The following is a 14,935-nucleotide window of genomic DNA, read 5'->3' as shown; positions in this document are numbered from 1 at the left end:
AATATATAGTTCATATTTTTAAAGGCATAAAGATTAAGTAGAATTTGCAAAGAAACTTAGAGGAAGTAATCAGTGAGGTATGAGATTATTACAGTTAGGATATTATGATGGCCCAGGAGCCAAGGAAAGGAAGTGTTTCAAGGTCGATCTACATTCAGAGTAGATTACAGAAGACAGTGATATACTGTGACAAGTACTCGTGGCTATGAGCTGATATAATACAAGAGAAGTCATTGACTGATAAGAACAATTTAGATGGAGTGGAGGCTTTCAATCTAGCAAAAGTTCAAAAGGGAAATTGGCAAATAGGTATAGATTTTTAAGAAGTCGCTGTAGAGCAGAAGAGAGACGAGAGTCACCACTAGAGAAGAAAAGTTAGCCAAAAAAAAAGGATTATTTTCTCAGATTGGAGGATTGTAGTATGCAGCTCCACTGTTGGAAGTAATCCAATACTTCAATTTTTTGGTAATAGAGAAAATTTGATAATAGAACAAGGACTAAAGGGACCTTTGAGCTATGTGCCTGAGTAAGTAAGCAGAGATAAAATCTAGAGTAATCAAAGGTTAGTAACATTTAACTTTAAGGTTGCATGCACACATATGTGTATAAATGTCAGATAAAATAATGAATTGTGCTTAGCATACCGTCTAAACATGTATTTCTCTAGGTAGAGGCTGCTTTTTTGCAAGTTAATCAACACATGAGCCATTTTTTGGATATTTTGGGTAGCACCATACAGTGTGCTCCACATCTATATTGAGAGTTAAAACATATTTTGTTGTGTTCCTCTTTCCCTGATTGGGAAATGATTTATGAACTTTATCCATGATGGCAGAAAGAGCCACATAAAATCCTCGGTAAATTTTTGGAAAATAAATAAACCATTGTCCTTTTCCTAGGGATGTTTTTATTTACAACCTTACTTCTCATGATGCTATGAAAGGCTCTAAATCCTACTGTAGTCACAGTAGTGCTAAGGAAATAGCTGAGTAGTTTCAGTACCCCAGTACTTCTCAAAGTGTGATTTTCAGATCTGCAGCAGCAGCACACAGCATCACCTCGCAGGTGGTTACAACTACCAATTCTTGGCCTTGCCCCAAGTCTACTGAACCAGGAGCTCTAGGTGTGTGGTCATGTAAGCTGTAGTTTAACAAGCCCTCCAAGTTTTACTGGTGTACAATGAGGTTCAAGTACTGTAACACATATTCTCAACTTTTAATTCCTTGGCTAGGAAGATGCAAGGAAACACCTTATTATACTTTGATCATCAATCAGTGATTTTATTAACTCTTATCTTAAACTTTTTCTACACATTTTTTCCTGTTATTAGAAACATAACATTACTGATTTATCCTGTGGTCTTTAAATGTATTTTTCACCCAGATGCATGTATGTTAGGGTTTTTGGTGACTCTTCAAGGTGAGGGGTGGATGGGTGATGGGTGTGATTTCTCTGCTTCCAAAGGCACAGACAGGACCTTTTTGAAATAATCCAGAACTCACTGACTTTGGAAAGATAACGAGTGATACCGACACCGATGGCTTTTATAAGCAATTCTTAGATGCATTCAATTCTGGGGAATCCTCTTTGCCCTAGAAGAATTGAGACTGTGATACACTGTATAATCTGGGAGGCCTGAAAAAGACCAGAGATAGAAAAGCATAATACCGAAGGAGCTCTGACCCTTAAAATTGATTCCACTCCCATGACAATGGTACAGTTTTGTACAGGTTATTTTACCTTCCCGGATTCGTTTTCATCTCTGAAAAATAAAGTTCGATAACTTGCTGTTTACCAGAAGATAATACAGATGACAAAAATTAATTGAGGTTTAAAAGTCCCCTCCCACCTAATCCTTCACAAAAATATCAATGTGCTATTATGGGATAGTTCTCTTTTTCACCCAGACTGAGCATCAGTGGATCTTGTATATCTTTAGCAAAGTCCCTCAACTCTTTATAGTTGGAAAAAAAACCGAGACCCTCCAAGTGATAATAATAGTTATGATGAAATATACATAATAATTTCAATATCACCACACTCTTCAATGCTTACCACCTCTACTGGTACAAAGGTATATATGGCAGTGCTCTTTGAGGGGAAAAAAATTTAAGTACAGAGAAGAAAAAAGAAAGTGAAGTCACTCAGTCGTGTCCGACTCTTTGCGACCCCATGGACTGTAGTCTACCAGGCTCCTCTGTCCATGGGATTTTCCAGGCAAGAATACTGGAGTGAGTTGCCATTTCCTTCTCCAGGGGATCTTCCCAACCCAGGTCTCCTGCATTGTAGGCAGGCACTTTACCTGAACAGAGAATTTATAATCAAAACTGAACAGAACACAGCAAAACTTCATTGACAACAAAATTATAGACAATATGTTTTTTAACAGCTGAAAATTTGTATTTGTGAATTGCAGTACAAATTGGAAAATATTTCCATGGATGAGGAAGAAATTGTCATTTATGTTAGTGTTCTATTGTTGTGTAATCAACTACCACAGACTTGGCAGCTTAAAATGATATCCATTTGTTACCTCAGAGTTCTGTGGGTCAGGAGTCCAGGTCAGTTCAAATGGGTTCTCGGATTAGAGTCTCACAGGCTGAAATCAAGGTGTTGACTGGACTGGGCTCTTAGCTGTAAGACTGGGGAAGAATCCTCTTACAGGTTTGTTCAGCTGTCGGAAGAATCTAGTTGCTTATAGTTACAGGAATGAGACTCCCATTCCTTTCTGGCGGAACACCTTAAGCCACTCTCTGCTTCCAGAGGCCAGTAGAATTCCTTATCATGTGCCCACATCACCTTCAAAAGCCACAGAAATACATTATCTCTCTTATACTTGAATCTCTGATTTCTCCTTCTGTCTGCTACAAGTTGGAGAAAATTCTGCTTTGAAGCATTTGCATGATTAACTTAGGTTCAAGGATTTACTGTATGTGGTAATATGTGTCTGTGAGTGCCCAGTCATGCCCAACTCCTTGCAACTCCCTCAATTATAGCCCACCAGGGTCCTCTCTCCATGGAATTTTCCAGGCAAGAATACTGGAGTGGGTTGCCATTTCTTTCTTCAGGGATCTTCCTGACCCAGGGATCGAACCCAGGTCTCTTGCATCTCTCCTGCATTGGCAGGTGGATTCTTTCCCACTGCACCACCTGCGGTAATATAATCATAGGATAATCACAGATAATATATCATTGTATTCACAAGTTTCATCTATACTCAGAGTTAAGGGTCACTAGGGGTTATTCTTAGAATTCTTCCAACCTTGCTATGCTGTGCTTAGTCACTCTGTTGTGTCCAACTCTTTTGTGACCCCGTGGACTGTAGCCTGCAAGGCATCTCTCTCCATGGGGATTCTGCAGGCAGGAATACTGGAGTGGGTTGGCATGCCCTCCTCCAAGGGATCTTCCCAACCCAGGGATTGAACCCAGGTCTCTCATTGCAGGCAGATTCTTTACCAGCTGAGCCACCAGGGAAGCCCAACCCAGGAATCAAACCAGGGTCTCCTGCATTGCAGGTGGATTCTTTATCACCTGAGCTGCCAGGGAAGCCCTCTTCCTACCTTATCAGCCCTTATAAATGAAGGACAAGACCTAATATAAAAGCTGCAGAGAGAGTTTGGGGAGAGGTGATTCCCCAAAGGAAGGGAAGAGGAACAGAGATGAATGGGAGTAGACAGGGGGAGCTCTTTGAAAAAGTATAAAATAGACATCTTATCCTCAGGGCTCCAGCTTTCCCCTCTCTGCTTTCAGCTGGCCAGGGCTCTGATGTTCTTTCACTCTTAACCCTATCAAAGACAAAAGAGGAAGATCTGTTACTATTACATATGTCGAATCATAAACAGAAGCCAAGGTGTGAGTATTACTGTGCCTGCTTGCAATCTCATCACTAATCATGACATGAAGCTTTCTTCCCAACTTTCAGTTCTGGGATTTGGAAATAAACTAGAGGAGCTCCTGAGGGGCAAGGTAACTTATGTATGCCCCTGAAATTTAACCAATAAAGGAGGTCACCAAGCTGCTTATACAGAAGCCTGGCTCTAAGTATGAACTGGTATCAAAAACTTTCTTTCCAAACTTGGCAAGCCACTTCAGCCTTCTGTTTCTGTTGAACTATATTAAGTTAGATATTTGGATGGGTATCCGAGTGTACTCTTAATTGCTTCCAAGAGCTCTCAACCAATAGGACACAAATGTCAGGTTGTACTTGGAGAGGAACAAAGCTAAAGCCATGAGGCTAAAGTTTAGGGAAAATGGACTTTTTTGCAACTCCCAGGCTCACTGTTCTGAGCGATGAGCTCATTCTAACATTAGTTAGTCCTAGTATTCATCACCTTCCAAATGCTAAAATAAAATCAGGGAAATGTCATCAAGTTGTTAACCATTATTATCTATTAAAGTAGCGCTGCCGAAGATGGGGGAAATCGCCTAATAAAACCAATCTTTCTTCTTTTTATCACCTAGAACTGTCAGGACTCCAATAGATTATAACAGGCCCAGCTTAAAACCAATGACCTGCATATTATACATGGAAAATCCCTCTTATCTCAGCAAGTTACCAACACCAGGCTTGTCAATTAGAAGAATGTCAAGGTTAAATGTTTCTCAAAGCTTCTGATGTCTACCTTTCAAGGTGGAACCACTTGAGCTACCTGTTTATTGACTCTTGGCAAAGGCATTTTTCTATTTCCAGGGGAAAAAAGATGGATTTGATAGAGCTCTTACAGAATATAGCAGTGCAGTGTTATTAGGTTAAATGATTTATAAACTGAAGCATATTAGGGAAAAATAAATCCTTTCTAGAGGCTCCAAAGTGACCCCATTTTAAGGAGTGAAATCCCTGGCAATTTTCCTCCCCAAGTCTGTTACTTTGTCTCAAAAATATGGATAATAATACCTCTCAGAAATTATTATATTGAAATTAAATTGAGGTAATATATATTAAAGTATGCTGCTGCTGCTGCTAAGTCGCTTCAGTCATGTCCCACCCTGTGCGACCCCGTAGATGGCAGCCCACCAGGCTCCCCCGTCCCTGGGATTTTCCAGGCAAGAACACCAGAGTGGGTTGCCATTTCCTTCTCCAATGCATAAAAGTGAAAAGTGAAAGTGAAGTCACTCAGTCGTGTCCGACTCTTAGTGATCCCATGGACTGCAGCCCACCAGGCTCCTCTGTCATTGGGATTTTCCAGGCAAGTGTACTGGAGTGGGGTGCCATTGCCTTCTCCAATATTAAAGTATATGAAAACAACAAATGATGAATAAATCAAAGATATTATTGGTAATATTATTTTGTTGTTATTGTTTATTCACTAGGTTGTATCTAACTTTTTTGTAACTCCATGGACTCTCCCTAGAGCCCTCCAGGCTCCTCTGTCCATGGGATTTCCCAGGCAAGAATGCTGGAGTGGATTGCCATTTCCTTCTCAAGAATATCTTCTGAACCCAGAGATCACAACCCTCCTCTCCTGCACCTCCTGTACTGGCAGGCAGATTCTTTACCACTGGGCCACCAGGAAGGCACAGTATTGTTTTACACAATTCCATTAATTTATTTAACACATATTTAGTGAAGAGTGATTTTACATGGGCTTTAGGTAGATGTTGGGAATTTAATGATAAAGAAGACAGTCTTTACTCTGAAGGAATCTGCCATCAGGGGGTAAGATAGCATATTCAAAAGCAGAGACATTACTTTGCCGACTAAGGTCCGTCTAGTCAAGGCTATGGTTTTTCCAGTAGTCATGTATGGATGTGAGAGTTGGACTGTGAAGAAGGCTGAGCGCCTAAGAATTGATGCTTTTGAACTGTGGTGTTGGAGAAGACTCTTGAGAGTCCCCTGGACTGCAAGGGAGATCTAACCAGTCCATTCTGAAGGAGATCAGCCCTGGGATTTCTTTTGGAAGGAATGATGCTAAAGCTGAAACTCCAGTACTTTGGCCACCTCATGCGAAGAGTTGACTCATTGGAAAAGACTCTGATGCTGGGAGGGATTGGGGGCAGGAAGAGAAGGGGACGACAGAGGATGAGATGGCTGGATGGCATCACTGACTTGATGGATGTGAGTCTGAGTGAACTCCGGGAGATGGTGATGGACAGGGAGGCCTGGCGTGCTGCGATTCATGGGGTCACAGAGTCAGACACGACTGAGCGACTGAACTGAACTGAGAGACAACTGAATAAGAAATTATAATGCAGTTATTTTATAGGAGAAATATGAGGTTTAATGTATGTACAAGCAGAGACACCTAATATGCAATGGTCTGCTAGGTTTGAAAATTCAGCGAAGGCTACCTGAAGGAATGAACTCCAAAATGACATTTTGAATTTCTGCTAATCAGCAGAAATAAACTAAGCTAAATGGTGATGAGAAAATGCTCACAGCAGGGGGCAGAGAGAGTGCAAAATCTTGGACAAAAGGAAACATGGTGCCTATTGATGCCTTAGAATAATTCACAATGGGTGGAACCTCGGACTGAAAGAAACTTAATGAGGGTAGCCTTTCTTGTCTCCATCTGGCTATATTCCTGGGAAGCTTCGGTCGGGAGCAATGCAGAGAAGCACAGAGGACCCTATTGCCTTTTGCGCTCAAGCTGTCTCCAGAAAATGTTACATCAGGGGCATCGAACAGTGCACTTGCTGTCTTTGGCTAGCTGAAATGGGAAAATTTAACAACGGATTAAAGAGAAAAATACAGCAGTTTGGGGACTGTAGTAAAGACCTGAAATATACAAAAGTAATAGTAGAAACTGGATCACATTTCAAACTGAAGACCCATCTGCTGTCTTTGCTCTTGCCCAGGATACCCTACCCCCTTCTTCCTTCCAGTGGACTCACATTTATAGCTGGACATGGCTTAAAAGAGGAGTCCTTATTGAAGCTTTCCTCACCTCTAGCAAGAGAGCTACTCTCCCTTCCAGTCTGTTAGAAAACTATTATTTCACTTGAAGTACTTTCCTTTTATTTTATTATTGTCTATTGATATGAATTCTCCCCCCACAAAATGAGCTTTCTGAGGACAGAATAAAATCGTTGTTCGCTTATATATCTCTGGTATGATTACGAACTTCGTCTTTGGTAATATTAACAACATGCTCTTGGGATTCCCACCTACGGTCAGCACAACACGGTATTAACAGACTTCCCCTTTCTTCCATATTGATCAGATTTCAGAGTTGGAATGAGCACGTTTCCTGACTCAAAAGGCAGGAAGCATGATCCTCTCCATGACATGACAAATGGATGGAATGTTTAAAACTCAGGGATTTTCTGTTTGCAGTGAATCTTCAGAAAAGGTGCCAGGATAGGGAATGAGATGAAAAAAGGTGATAGAAGCGGGAGGAAAAGTGGCAGGGCCCACACTATGGGATGAGAGCGCCTGCTGTGTCAGAGCCCAGCCTAACAGGCGCTACTCGAGTTTGAGGAAGGTTTGTCCCCAGGGTGGAAATGACAGCTGTGCCTCCAGCAGAGGGAGCAGCCTCCTAGGCATTGGTACCCAGACCTTACAGCCGTTGGCTTCCCTGGGCAGACAGTTCTCTTTGTCCCTTGGCAGCCATAGTGGGGGCTCCAATGAAGACACCTGGGAGCTTCTGTGTGAGGTACAGAAATGGCACCAGCTATTTGTCCACATAAGTAGAAAACTTTGTGACATCATGGACAGTAGCCCACCAGTCTCTCTGGCCATGGAATTCTCCAGGCAACAATACTGGATTGGTTGCCATTTCCATCTCCAGGGGATCATCCCCATCCAGCAAATGAACTCAGGTCTCCCTAAGTTCAGTTCACATTGCAGGCAAATTCTTTACCATGTGAGCCACCAGGGAAGCCCAGAAAACTCACTGAGAAAGTATTATTGAGAGCATCTAACATTTCTTTAAATATCTTCCTAATTATTTTCTCTCTTGAATTTGCCCATTCCACTTTTTTCCTCAACAGCTTAGGAAGTACTTTCTATGTGGTAGCCCACGTTATGGGCTTTGTAACAAAAATTTACAGCAAGGAGATCAAACCAGTCCATCCTAAAGAAAATCAGTCCTGAATATTCATTTGAAGGACTGAGGCTGAAGCTGAAGCTCCAATACTTTGGTCTCCTGATGAGAAGAACTGACTCACTGGAAAAGACCCTGATGCTAGGGAAAATTGAAGATGGGAGGAGAAGGGGACAACAGAGAACCAGGTGGTTAGATGGCATCACTGACTCAATGGACTTGAGTTGGAACAGCTCCAGGAGTTGGTGATGGACAGGGAAACGTGGAATGTTGCAGTCCATGGGATCACAGACTTGGACACGACTGAGCAACTGAACAAAAGTTTGTATAAAAAGGTTAGTTTGCATGTAAAAGAAGACCACAGCTGGCCAGTGCATGTTAGGTCAAATGGGACAAAAATCATCTGAGAAGAAATTCAAATGATGATCATTTAGTTTAGGGATCCATATCTAAGTCTTAACACTTCAGCTTTGACAAAAATTCAAGTCTAAGACAATGAACATTAAAACAGTCAGACATTGCTTTCCTTAGCTCACACTGCAAGGATTCCTATGATGAGTACTTCATTAGCTAAGAAATTGCTGAAATTGAATGAAAAGGTGAATGCAAATGCTGTGTAAGCCTCCAAACTTCTCTGAAAACAGTATTTATAGTTAAATAAAACAGTCCTCAAAGCTATGTAGTGGTTATAAAGTACTCACCTCAGTAAGGCAGCTTCTCCTAGTCACAGCTTCCTAGGAACTAAAGTGAATAAATCAAGAAATCCATTGTTTTTCTTAATGTATTAAATGGGATTTATCTAAAGAAGCATTTAGTCTGTAGACTCCTTTAATCACTATATTTTTAAACTCACATATATCATCATTACCACCTACATTTTATCCATAATCACTTACCCTTTAAGCAACAGTGAGGTTTTATCACTGTGAGCATTTTTTATTTGAAATTAGTTTTTCAGAACTTTTAACAAAGAGGCAAGAATCATAAAAGTTTTTCAAGCATCACAAGACTTCTTGTTGGGCTTTAAGTGTACGAGTGAAAGTCGCTCAGTCATGTCCGACTCTTTGTGACCCCATAGACTGCAGCCCACCAGGCTCTCCTCTGTCCATGGGATTCTCCAGGCAAGAATACTAGAGTGGGTTGCTGTTCCCTTCTCCAGGGTTAAGAGTACAGTGTTGAAAAATATGTTGACTGTCGAATGCAGTGTCCTGACTTTGGTCTAAAAGATCTTCTGCCTTCGTCTCTGTTGTCCCTATTCTGCTTGAGATCAGTTCCACTCCAAGCGCTGTGTCCTCAGTATAGAAGAAACCTCCTCAATCCTAGGAAGAAACCCAGCAAATCAATCAAGAGAGACTAAACTGTTCTAGCCTCTTCATCCTCCTTACCGCAGGCTTTCACTCATCCAGGGATGGAAGCCCCTTCTTCCAAAGCTTCTGTTCTCCAATCGACCTGCCTCCCTGCTTTCCCTCCCTCTCTTCCACAAACGCTCCCCTCTAGTGTGCACGCAGACTGTCTTTCCTTCCCTCATATTTGGAGGCACTTGGTGGCAGTGGGGGTACCTTCCCATCTGATTTTGTTTTCCCTGTGTGCTAAGTTGCTTTAGTCATGTCTGACTCTATGCAACCCTGTGGATTATGTAGCCCACCTGGTTCCTCTGTCTATGGAATTCTGTAGGCAAGAATACTGGAGTGGGTTGCCATGCCCTTTTCCAGATGATCTTCCCAACCCAGGGACTGAGCCTGTGTCTCTCATGTCTCCTGCATAGGCAGGAAGGTTCTTTACAACTAACACAATCATTGTCATGTGTTTCTGTTCTGTTCTGTTATCTAGTGTTTCTGTTCTCATGGGGCATTTTGAAGAGACTGAGAAACCTCTTCTGACACTGTGGTCATTTTCCCAAATGGCTTCACCTCTTCCCGTTCTTCATCTCCTGTCAACCATTCTCAGAATAACCAGTGTAATGTTTCAAAACGTAAAACTTGTTGTTCTTCTATTTAGCTTTCCCAATAGTTTCTTCTCACTCTTAGATAAATACATACAGACATGTATACATACAAAAGAGTCTTTCTATGGATTAGATAAAGTCATCATCTGGCCCCTTCCTGTATTTCAAGCCCTTGCCCCTGTTTAGTTCAGTTCAGTCACTCAGTCCTGTCTGAGCCCTCAGACTACAGCACACCAGGCTTCCCTGTCCATCACCAACTCCTGGAGCTCGCTCAAACTCATGTCCATCGAAGCAGTGATGCCATCCAACCATCTCATCCTCTGTTGTCCCCTTCTCCTCCTGCCCTCAATCTTTCCCAGCACCAGGGTCTTTTCCAATGAGTCAGTTCTTCCCATCAGGTGGCCAAAATATTGGAGTTTCAGCTTCATCATCAGTCCTTCCAGTGAATATTCAGGACTGGGTTCCTTTAGGATTGATTAGTTTGATTTTCTTGCAGTCCAAGGAACTCTCAAGAGTGTTTTCCAACACCACAGTTCAAAAGCATCAATTCGTCAGCACTCAGCTTTTTTCCTAGTTTAACTCTCACATCCATACATGACTACTGGAAAAGCCATAGCTTTGACTATATGGACCTTTATTGGAACTTTCCCTCCATTGCTACATTTTTTTCCCCCTTTTAAACATATCAAGGTAGCTCTTGATTCAGATACTTTTTACTTACTATTTCTCTCTTCTTGAAAATATTCACTGGCTGTATGTGAGGGAAACTGTTCCTCTACCCTCTTAAGTTTTGTGTCTGGGGGGGGAGGGGTTCCTCTACCCTCTCAAGTTTTGTGTCTGGGAGTGTTAGTCAGGGCTTCCCTGGTGTCTCAGATGGTAAAGAGTCTGCCTGCAATGCAGGAGATCTGGGTTTGATCCCTGGGTTGAGAAGGTCCCCTGGAGAATGAAATGGCAACCCACTCTCTTCTTGGAAATATTCTCTGGCTGTATAAGAGGGAAAAACTGTTCCTCTACCCTCTTAAGTTCTGTGTCTGGGAATTGTGAATTAAACTAACAAACAATAGATTAACAGAAGAAAAAGCCCACAAATTTACAGTTTTAAATTTATGTGCACATAAGATACACAGAAGAGAAGACTAGTTAGAATCAGAGACTTATACATTATTTTAACAAAGAGCAATAGACTGTGAAGAAGCGAAGACACAAAGGAAAAGGAAAATCTCACCTTCTAGAAGAGATAAATTATAAAAAAGTGACTAGGGAATATATGGTAGGTTAGGGTTATTTAATAAAGAATGTTACCCAGAGATTATTGGTGCTGACTCCATTGATAAGGCTATATCCTCTCCAATGATTAAGAATCTTTCTCCTCTTCCATGTATAAGTGAAAATTTATATCACCCCACCAAAAGGAAATTTATGTCACCTTTTAGGCAGAAAGGGGAAGGGCAGAGAGCCCTCTTGTCTACTCTTTCTCAATTGTCTTGAGCTGTAAAATGATCTTTATGTTAAAGTGGCATGTTTTAGCGTGCTGGGTTCTGGTCCCCTTCATCTGCCTCTGGCACTTGGATGGTTTTCTTCTTTCAATTCAGAATTCAATGTAAATATCGTTTCATGATCCCCCTGGAGAAGTAGCACTTGCTTCCCTCTGTTTCATGGTAGTTTCCCCTACTCACTTTATAGCAATTTTTACTATTAGTAATTACCTTGCTTATAGAATGTGTGTTCAATCCCTGGTCAAAAACATCCCCTGGAGGTGGACATGGCAACCCACTTCAGTATTCTTGCCTGGAGAATCCCATAGAAAGAGGAGCTTGGCGGGCAAAGTGTCAGACGCACCTGAAGCTATCTATTTAGCCTGCATGCACATACATCGATTAGCTATGTGATATCTACCTGCTCCCAGCCTGCTGCTGCTGCTAAGTCGCTTCAGTCGTGTCTGACTCTGTGTAACCCCATGGACGGCAGCCCACCAGGCTCCCCCGTCCCTGGGATTCTCCAGGCAAGAACACTGGAGTGGGTTGCCATTTCCTTCTCCAATGCGTGAAAGTGAAAAGTGAAAGGGAAGTCGCTTAGTTGTGTCCGACTCTTAGCGACCCCATGGCCTGCAGCCCACCAGGCTCCTCCGTCCATGGGATTTTCTAGGCAGGAGTACTGGAGTGGGGTTCCATTTCCTTCTCTGCCTGCTCCTGTGAGAATACAGAAATTGTATTATTCGCATCCCTATCCTCCATACTTAGAAAAAAGCCTGGCACATTATAGGAGTTCAACAGTCAAATAATAAATGTTCATAGTTTACTTATGTTGCTTAGTTATCCTAATTTCTCAGTTAAAGTCTTAGGACCAAACACTGCTCCTCCCACTGTATAATGAAAAGGCATTTTTGCCTTATCCCCTGTTGTTGTTCTTTCATTTTTAAAGTCAACCTTGCTTAGACTATCACAAGGCTTTAACAAGGGACCAAAGGAAGGCCAAAGGACAAAATCTGTGATGACTTTAACTCCATAGGGGGAAAAATAAAAATGGTCTGTCTTCAGAATTCACTGAACAGATGTCAACTCCATTTGCTACTTCACAAATCATTGTAAAGGATAATTGGATTTCATTGCTCCTCAAACAAGGTGACACGAAGAAAGATGAAACTGCTTTCCAAAGACCGGGTGGGGGGAAGTCATAGCCAAACAGCTGAGGACTGCTGCTGGGGAAATCACTATCAGATTAAGGATCAGAATAGCAAGGCTGCATTCAGAAGGAAATCTGAGACATCACCCTGGCCTGGCCAGGACAAAAAGGGATACTGGGGATAAGCAAAGAAAAGAAATTATATCTGCTGAGTAATTTGTGTAATTAATATAAACAAAAGCAATCCTCTACTTTTGAAAACTGTATTTCATGGTCACGTGTTTGAAAGCTAAATATACATTTAAATATACGTTTAAAAGGGAATGGTTGGTATAAGCGGAGGTTCTTTTCTGAAACGGCCTATCAGTGTAACAAAAGACAAATTTTATCCTCCTAGGGATCCCTCCCTTCTTGTTTCCTAGCAACCTGGCATATAGAAAAGAACCATCACCAAGGCCAGGGACCTCACCCAGGCACAAATAAGAGTGTTACCTATGGGTGGCCATTCTAATAGCTGAGGGCACCAACCCAATCACAAGTTAGCCCCTACTTCAGTGAAGTCTTACCCTGGGCGGTTGTGTAGTACTTCACAATCAGGCTTCTTCTGCTCATCTTTAAAGAACTTATTTTTGCTATGTGAAAGGAATTTTAGTTGTAAAAGTAGTGGGAAAAACATGAATCATGAAAAAGTTGAATACTTACAGTAAAACAAGTTAAAAAGTTAATAAACTGTAATTACTGGCCCTTCAAATAGGAAACATGGGGCATGTATATATATCAAATAAACATTAAGTGTGATTGCTTGGAACAGCTTGCTATGTACAGTGGGTGTTTCGATGAACTAAGCATGAGGACTAACTTTTTTTTTTTTTCTGTTCATTTCAGAAAGCCATTTTCCCAGAAGCATTAATCATGTGTTCTATTATGCTCATGAAATTTCAGTCTGCAGAATAAATGCTCTATATGTGTAGTGCTAGTGGTAAAGAACCCACCTACCGATGCAGGGGACACAAGAGATGCGGGTTCAATCCCTGGATTGAGAAGATCCCCTGGAGAAGGGAATGGCAACCCACTCCAGTATTCTTGCCTGGGGAATCCCATGGACAAAGGAGTCTGGTGGGCGACAGTCCAGGGGGTCTCAAAGAGTCAGACAAGACTGAAGCAACTTAGCATGCATGCACACACCTGCGTCCTCATCCAGGAACACTGTCTAAGGATATTTTTGGTATCATGGCTATAGGAGGAAAGGGTTCTAGCATCTAGTGTGTTCAGTTCAGTTCAGTTCAGTTCAGTCGCTCAGTCGTGTTCGACTCTTTGCGACCCCATGAATCGCAGAATGCCAGGCCTTCCTGTCCATCACCAACTCCCAGAGTTCACTCAGACTCACGTCCATCGAGTCAGTGATGCCATCCAGCCATCTCATCCTCGGTCATCCCCTTCTCCTATTAAACATCCTATGATGTATGGAGCAGTCTCCCAAATGAAGAATTGTCTTTTCACAATGTTAATGGTGCCCACTTGAGAAATTCAGCTCTAGACTTGAGGAAATGGGTAGGTAATGATGGTGACAATGAAAGAGATAATATTCTTTTGTTAAAAAATGAAAACAAAAAAATTAAGAGAGACTTGAAACAAAATGCCAAAGAATACAATACTATCCATTTGAAAGGAAAAAAGACTCAGAAAAGCTCATCTTGGCGTTATTTTACTCCAGAGAAGTTTCCCACATTCATATGCCAAAAGCAATTACCATATTTCTGTTTGCTAATGAGGCTGGCATAGGTTTTAGCGTATCTACAGATGGCACTTTAAATTATAGTTAATTTTTAAGTTAAATTTTAAATTTTGTAAGTTTAAATGTTTAAAGCTATGACATCATCTGTTAATATATTCACCACAATAACGGGCCCAGCTCTGTCACATATCAGAGTTGGGCATATGCAAAAACAAAGAGGTTTCCCAAGCCACATGCAAACATCAATCACATTTCTGGAAAGTGCATCCTATATAGAGACTCATTAAGTTGCAGGAAGATTGCATCTGAGAACTCCATCCCCTCCCTCCTTCCCTCACACATTTCCCTTATGTGATAAGAACTGTGTGATGTCTTTCATTCCGGTCCTCACACAGGATTTCTAATGAATTAGGTGATCATGATCAGCCCCATAACCACTGGTGCCTCACTCTATCCATCTGTACAATGGATAGTTAGAATCATTTTCTGTTACTCTTCAGCAAGGCTCCATGTGAGAATGCCAAAGCTTGGATGCTCTTCCCCTCAAATGTATATTCAGTGCATAGGTTTTCAAAGCATTCCTTAAAGCCCATTTATGGGTTCACTAGAAACCATCTGACCACTGGTTAACAACCTCTGTATTAAACCAGG

At 41.6% G+C, this 14,935-nt stretch overlaps 1 long non-coding RNA gene across 1 annotated transcript; it reads right to left on the bottom strand.

Moving 5' to 3' along the window:
• Window positions 1-2,376: 2,376 nt before the first annotated feature.
• LOC132660088 (uncharacterized) lies at window positions 2,377-4,831 on the bottom strand. The gene is made up of 2 exons (XR_009601313.1): window positions 3,263-4,831; window positions 2,377-3,150 (listed from the first exon to the last, which is right to left on the bottom strand). It is a non-coding gene; the product is annotated as an uncharacterized LOC132660088 (long non-coding RNA).
• Window positions 4,832-14,935: the final 10,104 nt, after the last annotated feature.

This window comes from Ovis aries, chromosome 7, assembly GCF_016772045.2.
Source record: "Ovis aries strain OAR_USU_Benz2616 breed Rambouillet chromosome 7, ARS-UI_Ramb_v3.0, whole genome shotgun sequence".
NCBI classification, from domain to species: Eukaryota; Metazoa; Chordata; class Mammalia; order Artiodactyla; family Bovidae; genus Ovis; species Ovis aries.
Note: the sequence above shows the minus strand (reverse complement) of the source record. Positions and strands in the feature narration are given on the sequence as shown.